The sequence below is a fragment of the Melanerpes formicivorus genome, unplaced genomic scaffold, assembly GCF_026170545.1.
Source record: "Melanerpes formicivorus ecotype bairdi unplaced genomic scaffold, bMelFor1.0.p_v2 SCAF_25, whole genome shotgun sequence".
NCBI classification, from domain to species: domain Eukaryota; kingdom Metazoa; phylum Chordata; class Aves; order Piciformes; family Picidae; genus Melanerpes; species Melanerpes formicivorus.
In genome coordinates this window covers 2,046,274-2,061,770 of record NW_027142377.1, presented here as the reverse complement: position 1 = coordinate 2,061,770, position 15,497 = coordinate 2,046,274, and the positions used below count along the sequence as shown (strand labels likewise).

General features: G+C 50.2%; 1 long non-coding RNA gene across 3 annotated transcripts in view; it reads right to left on the bottom strand.

Moving 5' to 3' along the window:
• LOC137448513 (uncharacterized) overlaps positions 1 to 15,497 on the bottom strand; it is a 39,592-nt gene that overhangs the window by 8,224 nt on the left and 15,871 nt on the right. Inside the window, exon 4 of one of the 3 annotated variants that reach the window (XR_010989114.1) lies at positions 8,911 to 9,367. The exons of 1 other annotated variant lie outside the window; for it this stretch is intronic. This is a non-coding gene — a long non-coding RNA (uncharacterized lncRNA). Of the gene's footprint in view, positions 1 to 8,910; positions 9,368 to 12,415; positions 13,129 to 15,497 lie in introns of those variants that run through there. One more of the 3 variants, XR_010989116.1, reaches the window with a different exon arrangement.

The following is a 15,497-nucleotide window of genomic DNA, read 5'->3' as shown; positions in this document are numbered from 1 at the left end:
CATTCTGTGAGAGCTGTGCACTGGAAGATGGTAGAATCACCCCATCTTGTGAAAGCATTCCCCATCCACTTACAAAATCAGCAGCTGCAGAACACCCAGGAGGAATGCATGGAGGTAGGACTTAATCTGCAATCGAGGTACACTGCTCAAAGTAGCATCCCTGTCTTAGTTCAGGGCAGTTACTAAGAATACTCTGCTCTGGTGAGACCTCACCTGCACTACTGTGCCCAGCTCTAGGGCCCCCAACACAAGAGAGATGTGGGCCTGATGGAGAGGGTGCAAAGATGCTCAGAGGGCTGGAGAACCTCTGCCATGGGGACAGGCTGGGAGAGTTGGAGCTGTTCAGCCTGGAGAGGAGAAGGCTTCAGGGAGACCTTAGAGCTGCATTTCAGTATCTGCAGGGGAGCTCCAGGCAGGCTGGGGAGGGACTATTCAGAAGGGCTTGGAGTGCTAGGATGAGGGACAATGGTTTGAAACTGGAGCAGGGCAGACTGATGTTGGACATCAGGAGGGAGTTCTGCAGAAGGAGAGTGGTGAGACACTGGCACAGGCTGCCCAGGGCTGAGGCTGTGTCCCTGGAGACATTAAAGCTCAGTCTGGATGTGTCCCTGTGCAGCCTGCTCTAACTGGAGGTGTCCCTGGTGAGTGCATGAGGGGGTTGGACAAGATGCCCTTTGAGGGTCCCTTCTAACCTCATGCAATCTGTGAACCTGAGTACTTTGAGACCGTAGCTCTCTATTCTGTGTTCTGCCAGGGACAGCAGAAACGTCAAAGAAAGTCTATGCTCTCCCTACCTAGTATCTCATTATCCCTTCCATGGGGATACCTAAGCCTAGATGGGCTTAGAAGTATTTTGCTATCCCAAGAGAGGCAGAAAAACGTTTGCTCTCTCTTGCCCTGATGTGCAGGATAGAGGGAGTGACTTGTTCAGGGACAGGGAAACCTGCAGCAAAGCTGGGCCCAAAAGTGGAGTGCAAAGCTGAGTTCTTACCCCATCCCACTTTGCCTACATCCAGCAGTATCCCATGGTTGACATTATCCACTTCCTGCTAAAGGATTGCCCTGGGTGAGGGGAGAGAGTTCAAGAAATTGATCTCTTTCACTCCTGTAGCTTTAACTCTTTCCTGCCCGGCTGAGCAGTGAACAGCTGAAGAGCTCTACCTCACCAGCTGTTTGAGGTGGAGCTATACACAAGGGGAGGTGAGGAGCCTCTAAAAGTGGAGCTTTGTGGAGGGAAAGCTGTTGAGTGAGACTGGACAGCAGAAGGGGACTTTTTTGTTTTTTTGAGCTGGCCTTTTCCCAACCTCACATTGCTCTTGTGATCATGATCTCAGGCAAAAATCCAGGCTGGGTGCAGAGGGGCTTGAGAGTAGACCTGAAGAAAAAGACCTGGGGGTATTGGTTGCTGAGAAGAACCCCAGCAGCCAGCAGTGCCCTCATGCAGCCCAGCAGGCAGCTGTGTGCTGGGCTGCAGCCAGAGCAGTGTGGGCAGCAGGGCAAGAGAGGGGATTCTGCCCCTTGGCTCTGCTCTGCTCAGATCTCACCTCTAATCCTGCCTCTAGTTCTGGTGTCCTCAGCATGAGAAGGACACAGAGCTATTGGAGTGTATCAAGAGGAGGCCACAAAGATGATCCAAGGGCTGGAGCAGCTCTGCTGTGAGGACAGGCTGAGGGAGCTGGGGGTGTTCAGCCTGGAGAAGAGAAGGCTCCAGGGGGACCTTAGAGCTGCCTTGCAAGTAGCTGAAGGGATCCTGCAGGAAGGCTGGAGAGGTATTTTTCCTAAGGGTGTCTAGCGACAGGCCAAGGGGGAATGGTTTGAAGCTGAAAGGGAGTGGGTTTAGACTGGATCTTAGGGAGAAGTTCATCAGTACAAGGGTGGTGAGACTCTGGAATAGGTTGCCCAGTGTGGTTGAGGCTGCCTCCTCCCTGGAGGTGTTCAAGGCCAAGCTGGATGAGGCCTTGAGCAGCCAAGTCTAGTTGAGAGGTGTCCCTGCCCATATGGTAGGGGGGTTGGGGTAGCTGATCTCTAAGGTACCTTCCAACCTGAGCAATTCTATGACTCTAGAATTCTATGACCTCAGGACCAACAGCCCTCAAGGAACATAGATGAGCCTGGTGCACCTCATCCCCAATGGCAAGATCACCAAGGCAAGTCTGTCCAAAAACTGCTAAGAGGATGAATGAATAAAAATGTTGATAGCATAGCTCAGCAGCAGAACAATGAACCCCCCAAACAGATACAAAGAATGCTATTGTCTGCTTTCTTTTTCTTTTTTTTCCCTCAAGCTCAAGCTGCAAACCTGTTTGGGCCAGAATTCTTTGGAACTGTGCTACTGAATGTGCCTATAGCTACCAGATTGGAAAAAACAAGAGGCATGAAAGCTGCTAGGAGATGTGATCATCACAGTGAGGGACTGGTTGCAGCCTGCAGGAACCTGAAAAAGGGACTGGTGAGTACAGGAGTTAGAAGGCATTGCTATGACAACAAAGCAAAGCACCCCTGAAGAGAAGAGAAAATATGTGCAGCCATGCCAAGAGCATAAGCAAAGAAATGTATATTCCAGGAGGAGGCAAAAGAGACACTGACTTGGGAAACAAAATCATGCCTTCAGCAGGACTTCTTTAGGCATGGCACCTCTGTCAAGATACACTGATCCAGGCCAGGATGCCATTGGCCTTCTTGGCCACCTGGGCACACTGCTGGCTCATGTTCAGCCTACTATCAGCCAGTACCCCCAGGTCCCTTTCTGCCTGGCTGCTCTCCAGCCACCATGAGGGTGCTGGAACACTGCAACAGGTTGCCCAGGGAAGTGGCTGAGGCTCCATCCCTAGAAAAACTCTCAACAGGGCCATGGGCAACCTGATCTAGTTGAGGATGTCCCTGCTGACTGCAGAAAGGGTTGGACTAGATGACCTTTGGAGGTTCCTTCCAACTCAGACCATTCTACAACTCTATGATTCAAAGTCTAATATGCTCCATGGAGGGTTAAAAATTCCTCTGGCATTCTGGCAAAGAAGGTTTCCATGTTCTTTCACAGTTGCACATAAGTCATTAACAAGATTGGTCCAAGCAGTTGTCTGGACCATACCTAGCTCCCTGGTGACATTGATGCTTGATGACAGTCAGCTTTTTAAATCAGAGCCAGCATGGATGTGGACATAATGGTCCACACTTTGTGTGCTCAGCCAGGAGGGGGAAAATCCTCTGCTTCCCAAAGTGAAGGAGCAAAGGAGCAGGCTGGAGGAATACACTGTGACAAGAGCCTGCTGAATAGATAGGGAGCACACCTAGGGCTTGTTTCAGGGAGCAGGGCACCTTTATCCCATGGGATTGTTTTGCATAGGGGATGTCCTGCACTGGGAGAACTGAACAGATATTGCTAGAGACAGAGCACTACTTGCACACTCTTATGATGGACTTTGAGTTTTATCTCCTAATTAAGCTCTGGAATGCTAGGAGAGAGGCTGTCCTTTAGGTAGACTTGAGTTCGCTGTCCTGTGTCTCTACAAGGTCATAGAATCACAGAATTGTTTTGGTTGGAAGAGACCTTTAAGATTACCAAGTCCAACCTTCAACCTAAGACCACCATGGACATTAAACCATGTCCCCAAGTGCCATGTCCACATGTTTCTTGAACACTTCCAGGGATGGGGACTCCACCACCTCCCTGGGCAAACTATTCCAATGCCTGGCCAGAGTTGGTCAGGCACTGGTCCTCGTGTTGTGGCCTCCCTCAAGCAGACCTAAGCAGTTCTACATCACATCCTGGCACAAATACTTTCCTGCTTCAACCTCCTTAGCCAGAGGCTGAAACACAGACCAAAACTGTCCCAAATGTGCTCTGTACCCTATAATATCTCTAGAACATTGGCAAACTCCTGGTGGACAAGAAGTTCTCCATGGGACAGCAATGTGCCCTTGTGGCCAGGAAGGCCAATGGGATCCTGGGGTGCATTGAGAGGAGTGTGTCCAGCAGACCCAGGGAGGTTCTCCTCCCCCTTTACTCTGCCCTGCTGAGACCTCACCTGGAATATTGCATCCAGTTCTGGGTTCCCCAGTTCAAGAGGGGCAGGGATCTACTTGAGAGTGTCCAAGGGAGGGTTACAAGGATGCTGAAGGGACTGGAGCACTGCCTGGTGAGGAGAGGCTGAGAGCCCTGGGGCTGTTTTGTCTGGATAGGAGGAGAATGAGAGGGGATTTTAAAAATGGTTATAAATATCTGAGGGCTGGGGGTCAAGAGGGAGGGGACAGGGGCAGCCTCTGCTCACTTGCACCCTGTGATAGGAAAAGGGGCAACAGATACAAACTACAGCACAGGAGGTTCTACCTCAACATGAGGAAGAACTTCTGTACTGTGAGGGTCCCAGAGCCCTGGAGCAGGCTGCCCAGAGAGGTTGTGGAGTCTCCTTCTCTGGAGACTTTCAGGCCTTGTCTGGATGTTTTCCTGCACTGGATTCTATGGTCCTGCTCTGGCAGGGAGGTTGGACTCGAAGATCTCCAGAAGTCCCTTCCAACCCCTAACATCCTGTGAGTTTGTGTAATGCATGAGAAACATCTTGGGCCTAGGAGGTACCTTGCAAGAAGCAACAAGGAAAGGAGTGTGATTGTCCTTGCCTGTCCTGTGAAAGCTGCAGCTGTGGAGCAGCAGGGGGCCAGCTGCCTAGCAGAGACATGGCCTGCAGCCTGTGGTAGTGCCACCTACAAACCCAGACAGGCTAAACTGTCAAAAACACTCATCTGTCAGCACAGCTCTGTCTGTCTGCACCACTGCCCTTGCCAGCAGTGGGGGAGTTGACTTCTTTCCACACCCTAGAATTACCCTGGCAAGCTCTGTAGGTTACACCAAGCCACGGAGTGCAGGCCACGTGTGCCTACACTTTATTGGCCATCATTTGATCCTCTGCACTGAAGGCAGCTGGGCTTCCTCTCTTTCCAACTAAATAATAATTACACCTATTGTTCCCAGTGGGCAAAGAGACCCTGCTCACACCTATCCAGAAAGACAAGGTGTATAATTAACACCTTGCTGGGATAGAGAGCTTTTGTTCAGGTTAGTTATTTCGTGGCTTGCAGCCTGAAAACAGGGCTGCTTACATTCATTGCAGCTCATTTCCTCCCTGCCTCAGAGCTTAACTCCCTGATTCTTCCCAGGTCTTAGTGCAGGAATGTGTCCAGCAGCAGTGTGTGGTAAGATGAAGCTGACACCTTCATGTGGATATCCCCAAAGTGTGGTGTGCACTCCATGTCCCTGCGTGCAGGGGGCTGCTGGGGCTGTTGTTGCTGCTGCCAGACCGTCTACACACAAATGGTGATGCAAGGCAGAGGACTTAGGGGTGCTGGTGGATGAGAAGCTCAACAGGAGCCAGCAGTGAGCCTTTGCAGCCCAGAGAGCAAATCACATCCTGGGCTGCAGCAAGAAAAGCATAGCCAGCAGGGTGAGGGAGGTGATTCTCCCTCTCTGCTCCACTCTGCTGAGACCCCACCTGGAGCACTGTGTCCAGCTCTGGAGCCTCTCTTACAGGAGGGATCTGGAGGTGCTGGAAGGGGTCCAGAGAAGGGCCACGAGGGTGAGCAGAGGGCTGGAGCTGCTCTCCTATGAGAAAGTTGGGGTTGTTCAGTCTGGAGAACAGAAGGCCCTGAGGAGACCTCATTGTGGCCTTCCAGTATCTGCAGGGGGCTCCAAGAAAGGTGGGGAGGGACTTTTGAGGGTGTCAGGCAGGGATAGGACTGGGGGGAATGGAGCAAAAATAGAAATGGTTAGATTCAGTTTAGATGTGAGGAAGAAGTTCTTGCCCATGAGGGTGGTGAGACACTGGCACAGGTTGCCCAGGGAAGTGATGGAAGCCTCCTGCCTGGAGGCTTTTCAGGCCAGGCTGGCTGTGGCTGTGAACAACCTGCTGTAGTGTGAGGTGTCCCTGCCCATGGCAGGGGGGTTGGAACTGGATGCTCCTTGAGGTCCTTTCCAACCCTAACAATTCTATGATTTTATGACTACTCTCTGCTGTCTGTTGTCACTGTACAGCCAGAGGTCAGCTGTGTATTAGAGCTCTCCTAAATCAGCTGGATTAATTTAAACCCCTTTGTCAGCTCCACAGCCTAACTTCTCATTTAAATAACATCCAGTCTCACCCTGCCTAAGTGTCACTTCAAGAAGCTTTGAAAAGGTTTGTGCTTTGAGGAGCAGAGCCCTAAGAAAGACCATTTCACACCTTTACTAACTTAATAAACCCAATAAAAGCTATGTTTTGTGCAAAGAAAGTGCAGCCATACTCATGCAATCTTGGCAGGCTTAAACCTCCTGTCCTGCACAGTTCTGTCTTCTTTTTCAGCCTCCAAATGCAATGGCATCTTGTGTCCTGGGGTTTCAGCCCTTCCAGTTAACTAACAAGCTTTGTCTCCCACTGCTGCAACTAAAGGTGATTCTGTGAGCTCAGGAAACACTAATTATTCTTTTACTTCCCCCTTGTTCTCATTTAAATGACAGCCAATCTCACCCTGCCTAAGAGCCCCTTCAAGAAGCTTTGACAAGGTTTGTAGATAACACAGTGAGATCACACAGTCACAGAATGTTAGAGACTGGGAGGAACCTCCAAAGATCATCCACTCCAACCCCCCTGCTGGAGCAGGATCACTTAGGGCAGGCCACACAGAGACATGTCCAGGTGGGTTTTGAATGTCTCCAGAGAAGGAGACTCCACAACCTCTCTGGGCAGCCTGCCCCAGGGCTCTGTCACCCTCATAGTGAGAAAAGTTTTCCTTATGTTTACGTGTAAACAGGAGATGGCAGGAGATAGGTGGGCAATTAGGTGAAATAAGCAGGAAGTTCTTTCTTGATAAAAGGAGGCAGGGGGAGACCTTCAAGGGCTCTACAACTCCCTGAAAGGAGGTTAGAATGAGGTGGGGATTGGTCTCTCCTCCCTACTAACAAGTGATAAAAACAAGAGGAAATGGCCTCGAGTTGCCTCAGGGGAGGTTTAGATTGGGGATTAGAAGAAACTTCTTCACTGAAAGGGTTCTCAAAGACTGGAACTGGCTGCTGAAGGAGGTGGTTGAATGACCATCACTGGGGAGGTTTCAAAGAGGCAGAGATGTGGTGTTGAGGGTTCAGTTCTAGACTTGGTAGAGATAGAGAATTATTAGGCTCAATGATCTGAAAGGTCTTTTCCAACTGGAATGATTCTGTGATTCTGTAACACAATAGCCATGCAAAGGTGCTGTGCATTGCTTCTGACAGCTACTGACAGAGGATGTTTCAATGCATTTGACACAGAACATTGTGCCAATGCTAGAGATGGGCACTACTTCCCCCATCCCATCAAGCCAGCCCAGGATAGCAGCCAAAGGAGTTTTCATAGATTCATGGAATGGTTTAGGTGGGAAGGGACCTTGAAGATCATCCAGTCCCAACCCCCTGCCATGGGCAGGAACATCTTCCACTAGCCCAGGTTGCTCAAGGCCTCATCCAACTTGGCATTAAACTCCTCCTGGGAGGGGGCAGCCACAGCCTCCCTGGGCAACCTGTGCCAGTGTCTCCCCACTCTCACTGTCAAGAATTTAATAATAATAATAATAATAACAACAACAACAACAACAACAACAACAGGTTGGAAGAGACCTCCAAGATCATCGCATCCAACCCATCAACCAATCCAACCCACCTAAACAACTAACCCATGGCATCAAGCCTTCTCCTGAAGTCTCCATCAAGTCTCCTCCTCTTCCTCATCTCCAGTCTCAAACTGCCTTCCTCAAGCTTCAATCCCTTGCCCCTTGTCCTATCACCCCAATCCTTTGTAGAAGGTCCCTCCCCAGCTTTCTTGTAGGCCCCCTTCAGGTACTGGAAGGTCTCTCCCCAGAGCCTTCTTTTCTCCAGGCTGAACAGCCCCAACTCACCCAGCCTGCCCCACAGGGGAGGTTCTCCAGCCCTCTGATCATCTTGGTGGCCTCCTCTGGACCCTCTCCAGCAGTCTCCTTCAGATACTGGAAGGTCTCCTTCAGATACTGGAAGGCCCCCTTCGGATACTGGATTTCAGATCCTTTTGTAACAGCAAGTTGGGAGATTTCAGTAGTGCCCAACAGGCCAGAGGCATAAAGAATTTGTCCCAACTGCCCCAGACACTCCTCTCCTACTTTCCAGGGGAGGCCTCTAATCTGCTGGTGCTGCTGGTGCCTGGTGGTAAGGGAGGCTGTATTGCCTTGGGCATTTTCTGCCAGGATCTCTTCTGGTCCCCTGAATGGGGACAGCAGATGTACTTCCCTAGGTTCCCAGTGCATTCCCTGGATGAAAAGTTATCTGCTCCCCCATTTATCTTAAAAGGACCACTCTAGAAAGTGTGGCATAGCCCTGAAAAAGGCCCTGTTGAGAGGAGACAAAAAAATTGTGATTAAAGAGACTAGCAGCAGGCAAAGCTGGACCACAACATCTGACTGATGGTTTTACTTACAGTTTACTGAACTCCCCGTGCTCCCCTCCCACCCCCCTTCCATTTTCTCATGACAGAATGAATTGCTCTATCAACAAGTGTAAAAGGAAATGATTAATTTACCCCTCCCATCCAAACTGATTACCAAGACTTCCATATCTTCAGGACCTGAGTAATGAATGAGCTTCCTGTGATTATAGCCAGGCACACCAAGAGGGCTCTGATTTTGGCATTCACGCCTCTAGGTCAAAAGCTGTAAGGACCACACAGCCTAGATGTGGTTATCAGCAGCAGCAGCAGCAGCAGTGTTTTAGCATGGCAGAGAGTAACTTCTGAAGCCTTTGACCTTGTGCACAGTAGCAACCTTATTTAAACAAGAATCAACCCCCTCAGCTTCACGCTGCACAACAGGGAGCACGGGGCAGGAGGCTAATGGGGAAAGGCTGCAGCACTGTTTTCCCTGCCATGCAGACCAGAGCAAGGGGAATGTGCCAGCTTGGACCTTTCTTTCCAAAATGGGAGGCTCAGCTTGCTGGGGGAAACACAAGAGGAATTGGAAGCTCCTGTCTCACGGAAAGACAAACTGCTGCCAGCAGTCCCTGGATGGTATCTTGCTTTCTTACCTGACGAGCCTTGCTCCTGGGGAGAGGGGAATTCAGTGTGAGCTGGAAGCTGCAGCTTCTCACAGCTCCTTCTTCTGGTGGCATGGTTCCCAGTCACTGGTCTTACTGTCTGCCAGGCAGAAATCTGTCCTCCTGCTATCTTTGGCCTCTGTGCTATCAAGGGGTGACCCTGATTGAGGGCTGTGTTGGTCTGAGTGAAATGAGACCGTGAGGCTTCTCTGCACAAATGCACTCCCCATGATGGGAAAAGCAGCCTGCAGATCCAAGTGGGGATGTGATGGTCACCCTCCTCTGTTCTGTCCAAAGCCTCACCTCCAGCTGCTTTCAAGAAAGAAATTACAAACTGTCACTGTCATTGTCAAAAGGATTAAAAAGAGAGCTTAGCCTTAGTGCACAGGCCAGCATCTCCCTCCCCACTTTCCCCCTCCTGGCTTCCTCCCTGGAGGAAAATGGTTTCTGTGTTAAACTTTCACAACTAAACCTGAAACCCAGTGATGTTTGTTTTAGGTTTTGTTACAAACCTAGGAAACAGGCCAAGTTTAAAAAAAGAAAGGGGGGGGGGGATCAAAATGAAAGAAACCTGGGCAAAATTTCAAGCAAATCAAGCCCGATTTATAGTTTTGAGTGGAATCCATACTCAATTCACTGCTTTCACAAGGGTTTGATCTGAAACCAGGCACAATCTGGCAGCCTCAGGCAGACTTTTTCTCCAGGTGACATTGAAAGCTAAACCATCCAAGTGTATGGGATCCTTGTAAGAAGGAAGGATTCCCAGTCATAGACGGACCAATGACCCCACAAAAGCAAAGCCGTACCTACACCCCAGTGACACCAGTGTGGCACTCCAGCCTCACATGGGCAACAGATCTGCCTTCAAAGCAGAACTGTAATATATCACAGACTCACAGAATGGGTTGGGTTGGAAAGGACAGGATACAGAATTAAGCAGGTTGGAAAAGACCTTTAAGATCATCGAGTCCAACCTATCACCCAACACCATCTAATCAACTAACCCATGGCACTGAGTGGCCTCATCCAGGCTCTTTCTAAACACTTCCAGTAATGGTTACTCCACCACCTCCCTGGGCAGCACATTCCAATGGCCAATCTCTCTTTCTGGGAAGAATTTCTTCCTAACATCTAGCTTAAACCTCCCCTGACACAGCTTGAGACTGTGTCCTCTTGTTCTGGTGCTGGTTGCCTGGGAGAAGAGACCAACCCCCACCTGGCTACAGACTCCCTTCATGTAGCTGTGCCTCCTCTTCTCCAAGCTAAACACCCCCAGCTCCCTCAGCCTCTCCTCATAGGGCTGTGCTCCAGACCCTTCCCCAGCTTTCTTGCCCTTCTCTGGACACCTTCCAGCATCTCAACATCTTTCTGAAACTGAGAGGCCCAGAACTGGACACAGGACTCAAGGTGTGGCCTAACCAGTGCTGAATACAGGGGCAGAATGACCTCCCTGCTCCTGCTGGCCACACTATTCCTGATACAGGCCAGGATGCCACTGGCCTTTTGGCCTTCTGGGCACACTGCTGGCTTATGTTCAGCCTACTAAGGTCATCAAGATCCAAGACTTCAAAGATCATCCAGTTCCAAACACACACACCCCCCACAGGCAGGGACACCTCCTACCAGCCCAGGTTGCTCAACGCCTCATCCAACCTGGCCTTAAACACCTCCAGGTTGGGAGCATCTACAACCTCCTTGTTCAGTGTCTCACCACCCTCGCTGTTGTGGTGTGTTGAAATTACCCCCCAACTAATTTGGGAGAATTGCCCCCTAAAATAAAATTGCCAGACCAGCTCAGATGGAAGCAAATGAAGCTCTATTTACAAGCAAAACTACAGTCTGGAACTATGAAATGCAATGAATATGTACACAATAGACAATATTTACATGGATTTACAATTCATAGACAACACAAGAACCACCCTGGACAACTGCAAAGAATTTCTTCTTAATCTCTAGCCTAAATCTACCTTCCTCAAGATTAAATCTACTCCCTCTCATCCTAATACTTCCAGCCCTTGTCAGAAGTTCCTTCCCAGCTCTCCTGGAGCCCCCTTCAGGTACTGGAAGGCTGCTTTGAGGTCTCCCTGCAGCCTTCTCTCCTCCAGGCTGAACAGTCCCAACACTGACAGCCTGTCCCCATAGTGGGGACATATACTGAGAGCTGTCAGTCTGTCATCATAGAATTCAAATTTTAGCCTGTCATTTTTCATCTGTTGGTTGTTTTGTGGTTGTTGTTTTTTGTTAGGGGTTTTTTTTTCCCCTCCACCCCCTGTTTCCTTTAATTGTTTTGTTTTGCTTTTAATCTCTTTGCTGCTTTGGCACAGTTGGCTTTTTATCAGATTGCAGGCCAAAATTCTGCTGCTCTTGTATCAAAGGTCATAAGTTGGTGCAGGAACTGAGAATGCTGCTGCAGCCCTGATAGTGATTCACCAATTTCACTGGGAGATAAGGGGCATGCCTTGCTGTGTGCACATTCTGCTTTATCTCTGAGCCTTCTCCCCCTCTGGCTAAGGCTGATACTTGGGGACGTTTTAGACCCGTTTTCAAACTACTGAACAAAAGTGTCCACCTGAAGAAAGTGAGGTCAGCTGTGCCACTGCTAGGCAGACAGTGCAGCAGTCAGCATTTCACAGATGCAGGAGGAAGGGTGAAGTAAGTAATGGGCAACCAAAGCTGTTCTTCAATCACCCTGCCCCCAGCTTCTGCCATTATTTCACGTCGTTAAATGTAACATCCTGCCACTTTCTGCCAGCTTTTCACTTCCAAAATCCCACTTAATACCTTTTAGAAAGAGACAGTGAGGGTCTGTGCATCCCTGAGTCTGAGGAGATGCTCCAGACATGCAGGCAGCCCTAAGTCAGCACATAGACTTCTATCCTGGGCTGCAGCAAGAGAAGTGTGGCCAGCAGGGCTAGGGAGGTGATTTTCCCTCTCTGCTCCACTCTGCTGAGACCCCACCTGGAGCACTGTGTCCAGCTCTGGAGCCTCTCTTACAGGAAGGATCTGGAGGTGCTGGAAAGTGTCCAGAGAAGGGCCATGAGGGTGAGCAGAGGGCTGGAGCTGCTCTGATATGAGGACAGACTGAGAGAGTTGGGGCTGTTCAGTCTGGGAAGAAGGCTCTGAGGAGACCTTCTTGTGGCCTTCCAGGATCTGAAGTGGGCTACAAGAAAGCTGGGGAGGGACTTTTTAGGATGTTGGGTAGTGATAGGACTGGGGGAAATGGAGCAAAACTAGAAATGAGTGGATTCAGATTGGATGTTAGGAAGAAGTTCTTCCCCATGAGGGTGGTGAGACACTGGCACAGGTTGCCCAGGGAGGTGGTGGAAGCCTCATGCCTGGAGGTTTTTCAGGCCAGGCTGGCTGTGGCTGTGAGCAACCTGCTGTAGTGTGAGGTGTCCCTGCCCATGGCAGGGGGGGTTGGAACAGGCTGATCCTTGAGGTCCCTTCCAACCCTGACAATTGTATGCTCAGCTCCAGAGCCGTGCAGTCCATGCCTCACAGAGAGGTACAAGCGTGCTTGACTCCGTGCTGGGAGTACACTTCCATGGGATTAGTGACTGGGAACATGCAGCATGTACTGAAGTGTTTGTGGGACTGGCAGGCCCTAGCTATCAACAAAAGAAGCAGATCCATAAGCACTACTGCGTGCATGCCCAGTCCCCCATCCGAATGCTTTGCCTTTTAATCAGATGAAACATATTCTTCCATGGCAGAAATCCATTGGGTAGGAGATCAAAGAACCATCTTGAGACACGTCTCTGGTCAGCTTGGCACGGTGGAGGTAACGCATCCCCAGCCACAGATCCTCCCCAAGCCAGCAGGAAGCCACAGGGAAGTTTGAGTTTGCTTGCTGGAGCCAGGCTCCTGGAAATGTGCTGTGCTCTGTAGTGGTTTCAGCAACTACATCACCAGAAAATGTGATAGCAAGAATGATGGCCTTGACACATGAGCTGTTCCCCATGCAGCTCAGGGCATGCAGGGCAACCCCTTCATCACCACCTCTTCCATCAGGTCTCTTCTGAGATGGGCTTTGCCTTCCAGGTGGTCCTTTAGCAGCAGGAGGATCTTCACTGCAAGAAAGCCATTGAGGTGCTGGAGCAGGTCCAGAGAAGGGCAACAAAGCTGGGGAAAGGTCTGGAGAATGGGGCTGGGGAGGAGCAGCTGAGGGAACAGTTCTGCTCAGAAGGAATTTAATGAGGCAAAAAAAGACCCCAAAAAATGTCGGGGGGGGGGAAAATAAAAAGGAAGAAGAAGAACCCAACCCAAAGCCAAAAGCTGCAATTTTGGAACTTCCACAATGAATGAAACACAGCAAAGAAACTCCTGAAGCAGAGTGGGAAAGGGCAGACATATCTACGTTTCTGGAAAGACATGTTTGGGTTTGAAAATGCCACAGCATTTCATTTCCATGGCTTCTAAAGACAGCCCTTTGGTTTGCTAGTTTGAAGTGGCATTTCCTACTCCTAAGAGACCTGAAATAATAGAAAGTGTGAGAAGCAAGAGGGATAAAGTACCTCAACCCAAAATATTAAGATTCCAAAAGCGATTCGAGTTGACCTAAAATAACGTCTTGAGGCTTTTCCTCATTTCCCCCCCCAAACAAAATAAAGGGGGGGAAAAAATCCACCCACAAAACATTTCTTTTGCTTTGCCCCAATCCAATTCTTTTTGCCTCCATTTTCCAGTTCAGTCCCTGATCTCAGGCAGCTATTATTTTCCCAGGTTTATCCAGAGGGCATGTTCTCTGTTTTGTGCCTCCCTGCCACGCTCGCAGAGTGAGCAACCAACCTGTGCTCCTTTAAGGCAAACCAAACCCCCAGGTGCCTCATTTTCACTCCATCTTCATTTGTGTGTAAGAACTCAGTTGCTGTTATCCAGGCCACCCAGCTCATTCATTTCAGGAGCATCTAAAACCCTCAGTGCTGTTAGGGGTTTTGTGCAAGTGCATGAATCATAGATTCACAGAATGGTTTGGGTTGGAAGGGATCTTCAAGATCATCCAGTTCCAAGCCCCCTGCCATGGCCAGGGACACCTCACGCTGGAACTGGTTGCTCAAGGCCTCATCCAGCCTGGTCTTGAACACCTCCAGGGAGGAGGGAGCATCCACCACCTGCCTGTGCAACCTGTTCCAGTGTCTCACCACCCTCTCTGTCAAGAATTTCTTCCTAATCTCCAGTCTCAGTCTGCCCTTCTCCAGTTTCAGTACATTGCCCTTTGCTCTGTCACTCCCAGCCCTAGTCAAAAGTCCCTCCCCAGCTCTCGTGTAGCCCCCTTCAGGTACTGGAAGACTGCTCTGAGCTCTCTCTGGTGCCTTCTTCAGGCTGAACAGCCCCAGCTCTCCCAGGGATGCAGGCAGGGTAAGGGGAATCTGTTTACATGTAATATTATTTGTAAGTCTGTCACACTCGCTCTGTGGCTTTGGCAAGTCGATTTACTCCCATGACTCAGTTTCCCTGAGGAGGAACCAGCGTTATCAGCACCACAAGCTGCTGTGCCTGCTTCTGGTGCGCCCTCCTGAAAGCATCTTAACCACTGCACTCTTGTGCAGCAAAATTTCTTCCCCTCTATTTCACCAACTACAGAGTACCACAACATTTTTTGGAATCATAGAACTGTTCCAGTTGGAAAACACCTCCAAGATCATCAAGTCCAACTGTCAACCTAACACCACCATGGCCATTAATCCATGTCCCAAAGTGCCGTGGTCACAGGTTTCTTGAAGACCTTCTGGGATAGGGACTCCACCACCTCCTTGGGCAGCCTGTTCCAATGCCTGACCACTCTTTCTAGAAAGAATTTTTTCCTAATATCCAACCTAAACCTCCCTTGGCACAACTTGAGGCCATTTCCTCTGGAGAAGAGACTGACCCCCACCTCACTCCAACCTCCTTTCAGGGAGTTGCAGAGAGCAATGAGGTCTCCCCTCAGCCTCCTCTACTCCACACTAAACACCCCCAGCTCCCTCAGCTGCTCCTCACCAGCCCTGTTCACCAGACCCTTCACCAGCCTCACTGCCTTCTGTGGACCTGCTGCAGCACTTCAATGTCCTTCTTGGAGTGAGGGCCCCAAAACTAAATCCAGTATTTGAGGTGTGCCCTCATCAGTGCCTAGTACAGGGGTACAATCACTTCCCTGCTCCTGCTGGCCACACCATTGCTGATCCAAGCCAGGCTGCTGGTGGCCTCCTTGGCCACCTGGGCACCCTTTAGCTCATCTCCAGCCAGCTGCTCACCAACACCGCCAGGTCCTTTACAACTGAGTAGCTTCCAGCCACTCTGCCCCAAGCCTGGAGCCTTCAGGGGGTTGTTGTGACTCAGGTGCAGGATGCAGCACTTGGCTTTATTAAACCTCAGCCCATGGATCCAGCCTGTCCAGGTCCCTCTGTGGTGCCTTCCCACCATCCAGCTGATCAACAGCCCCTCACAGCTTAGTGTCATC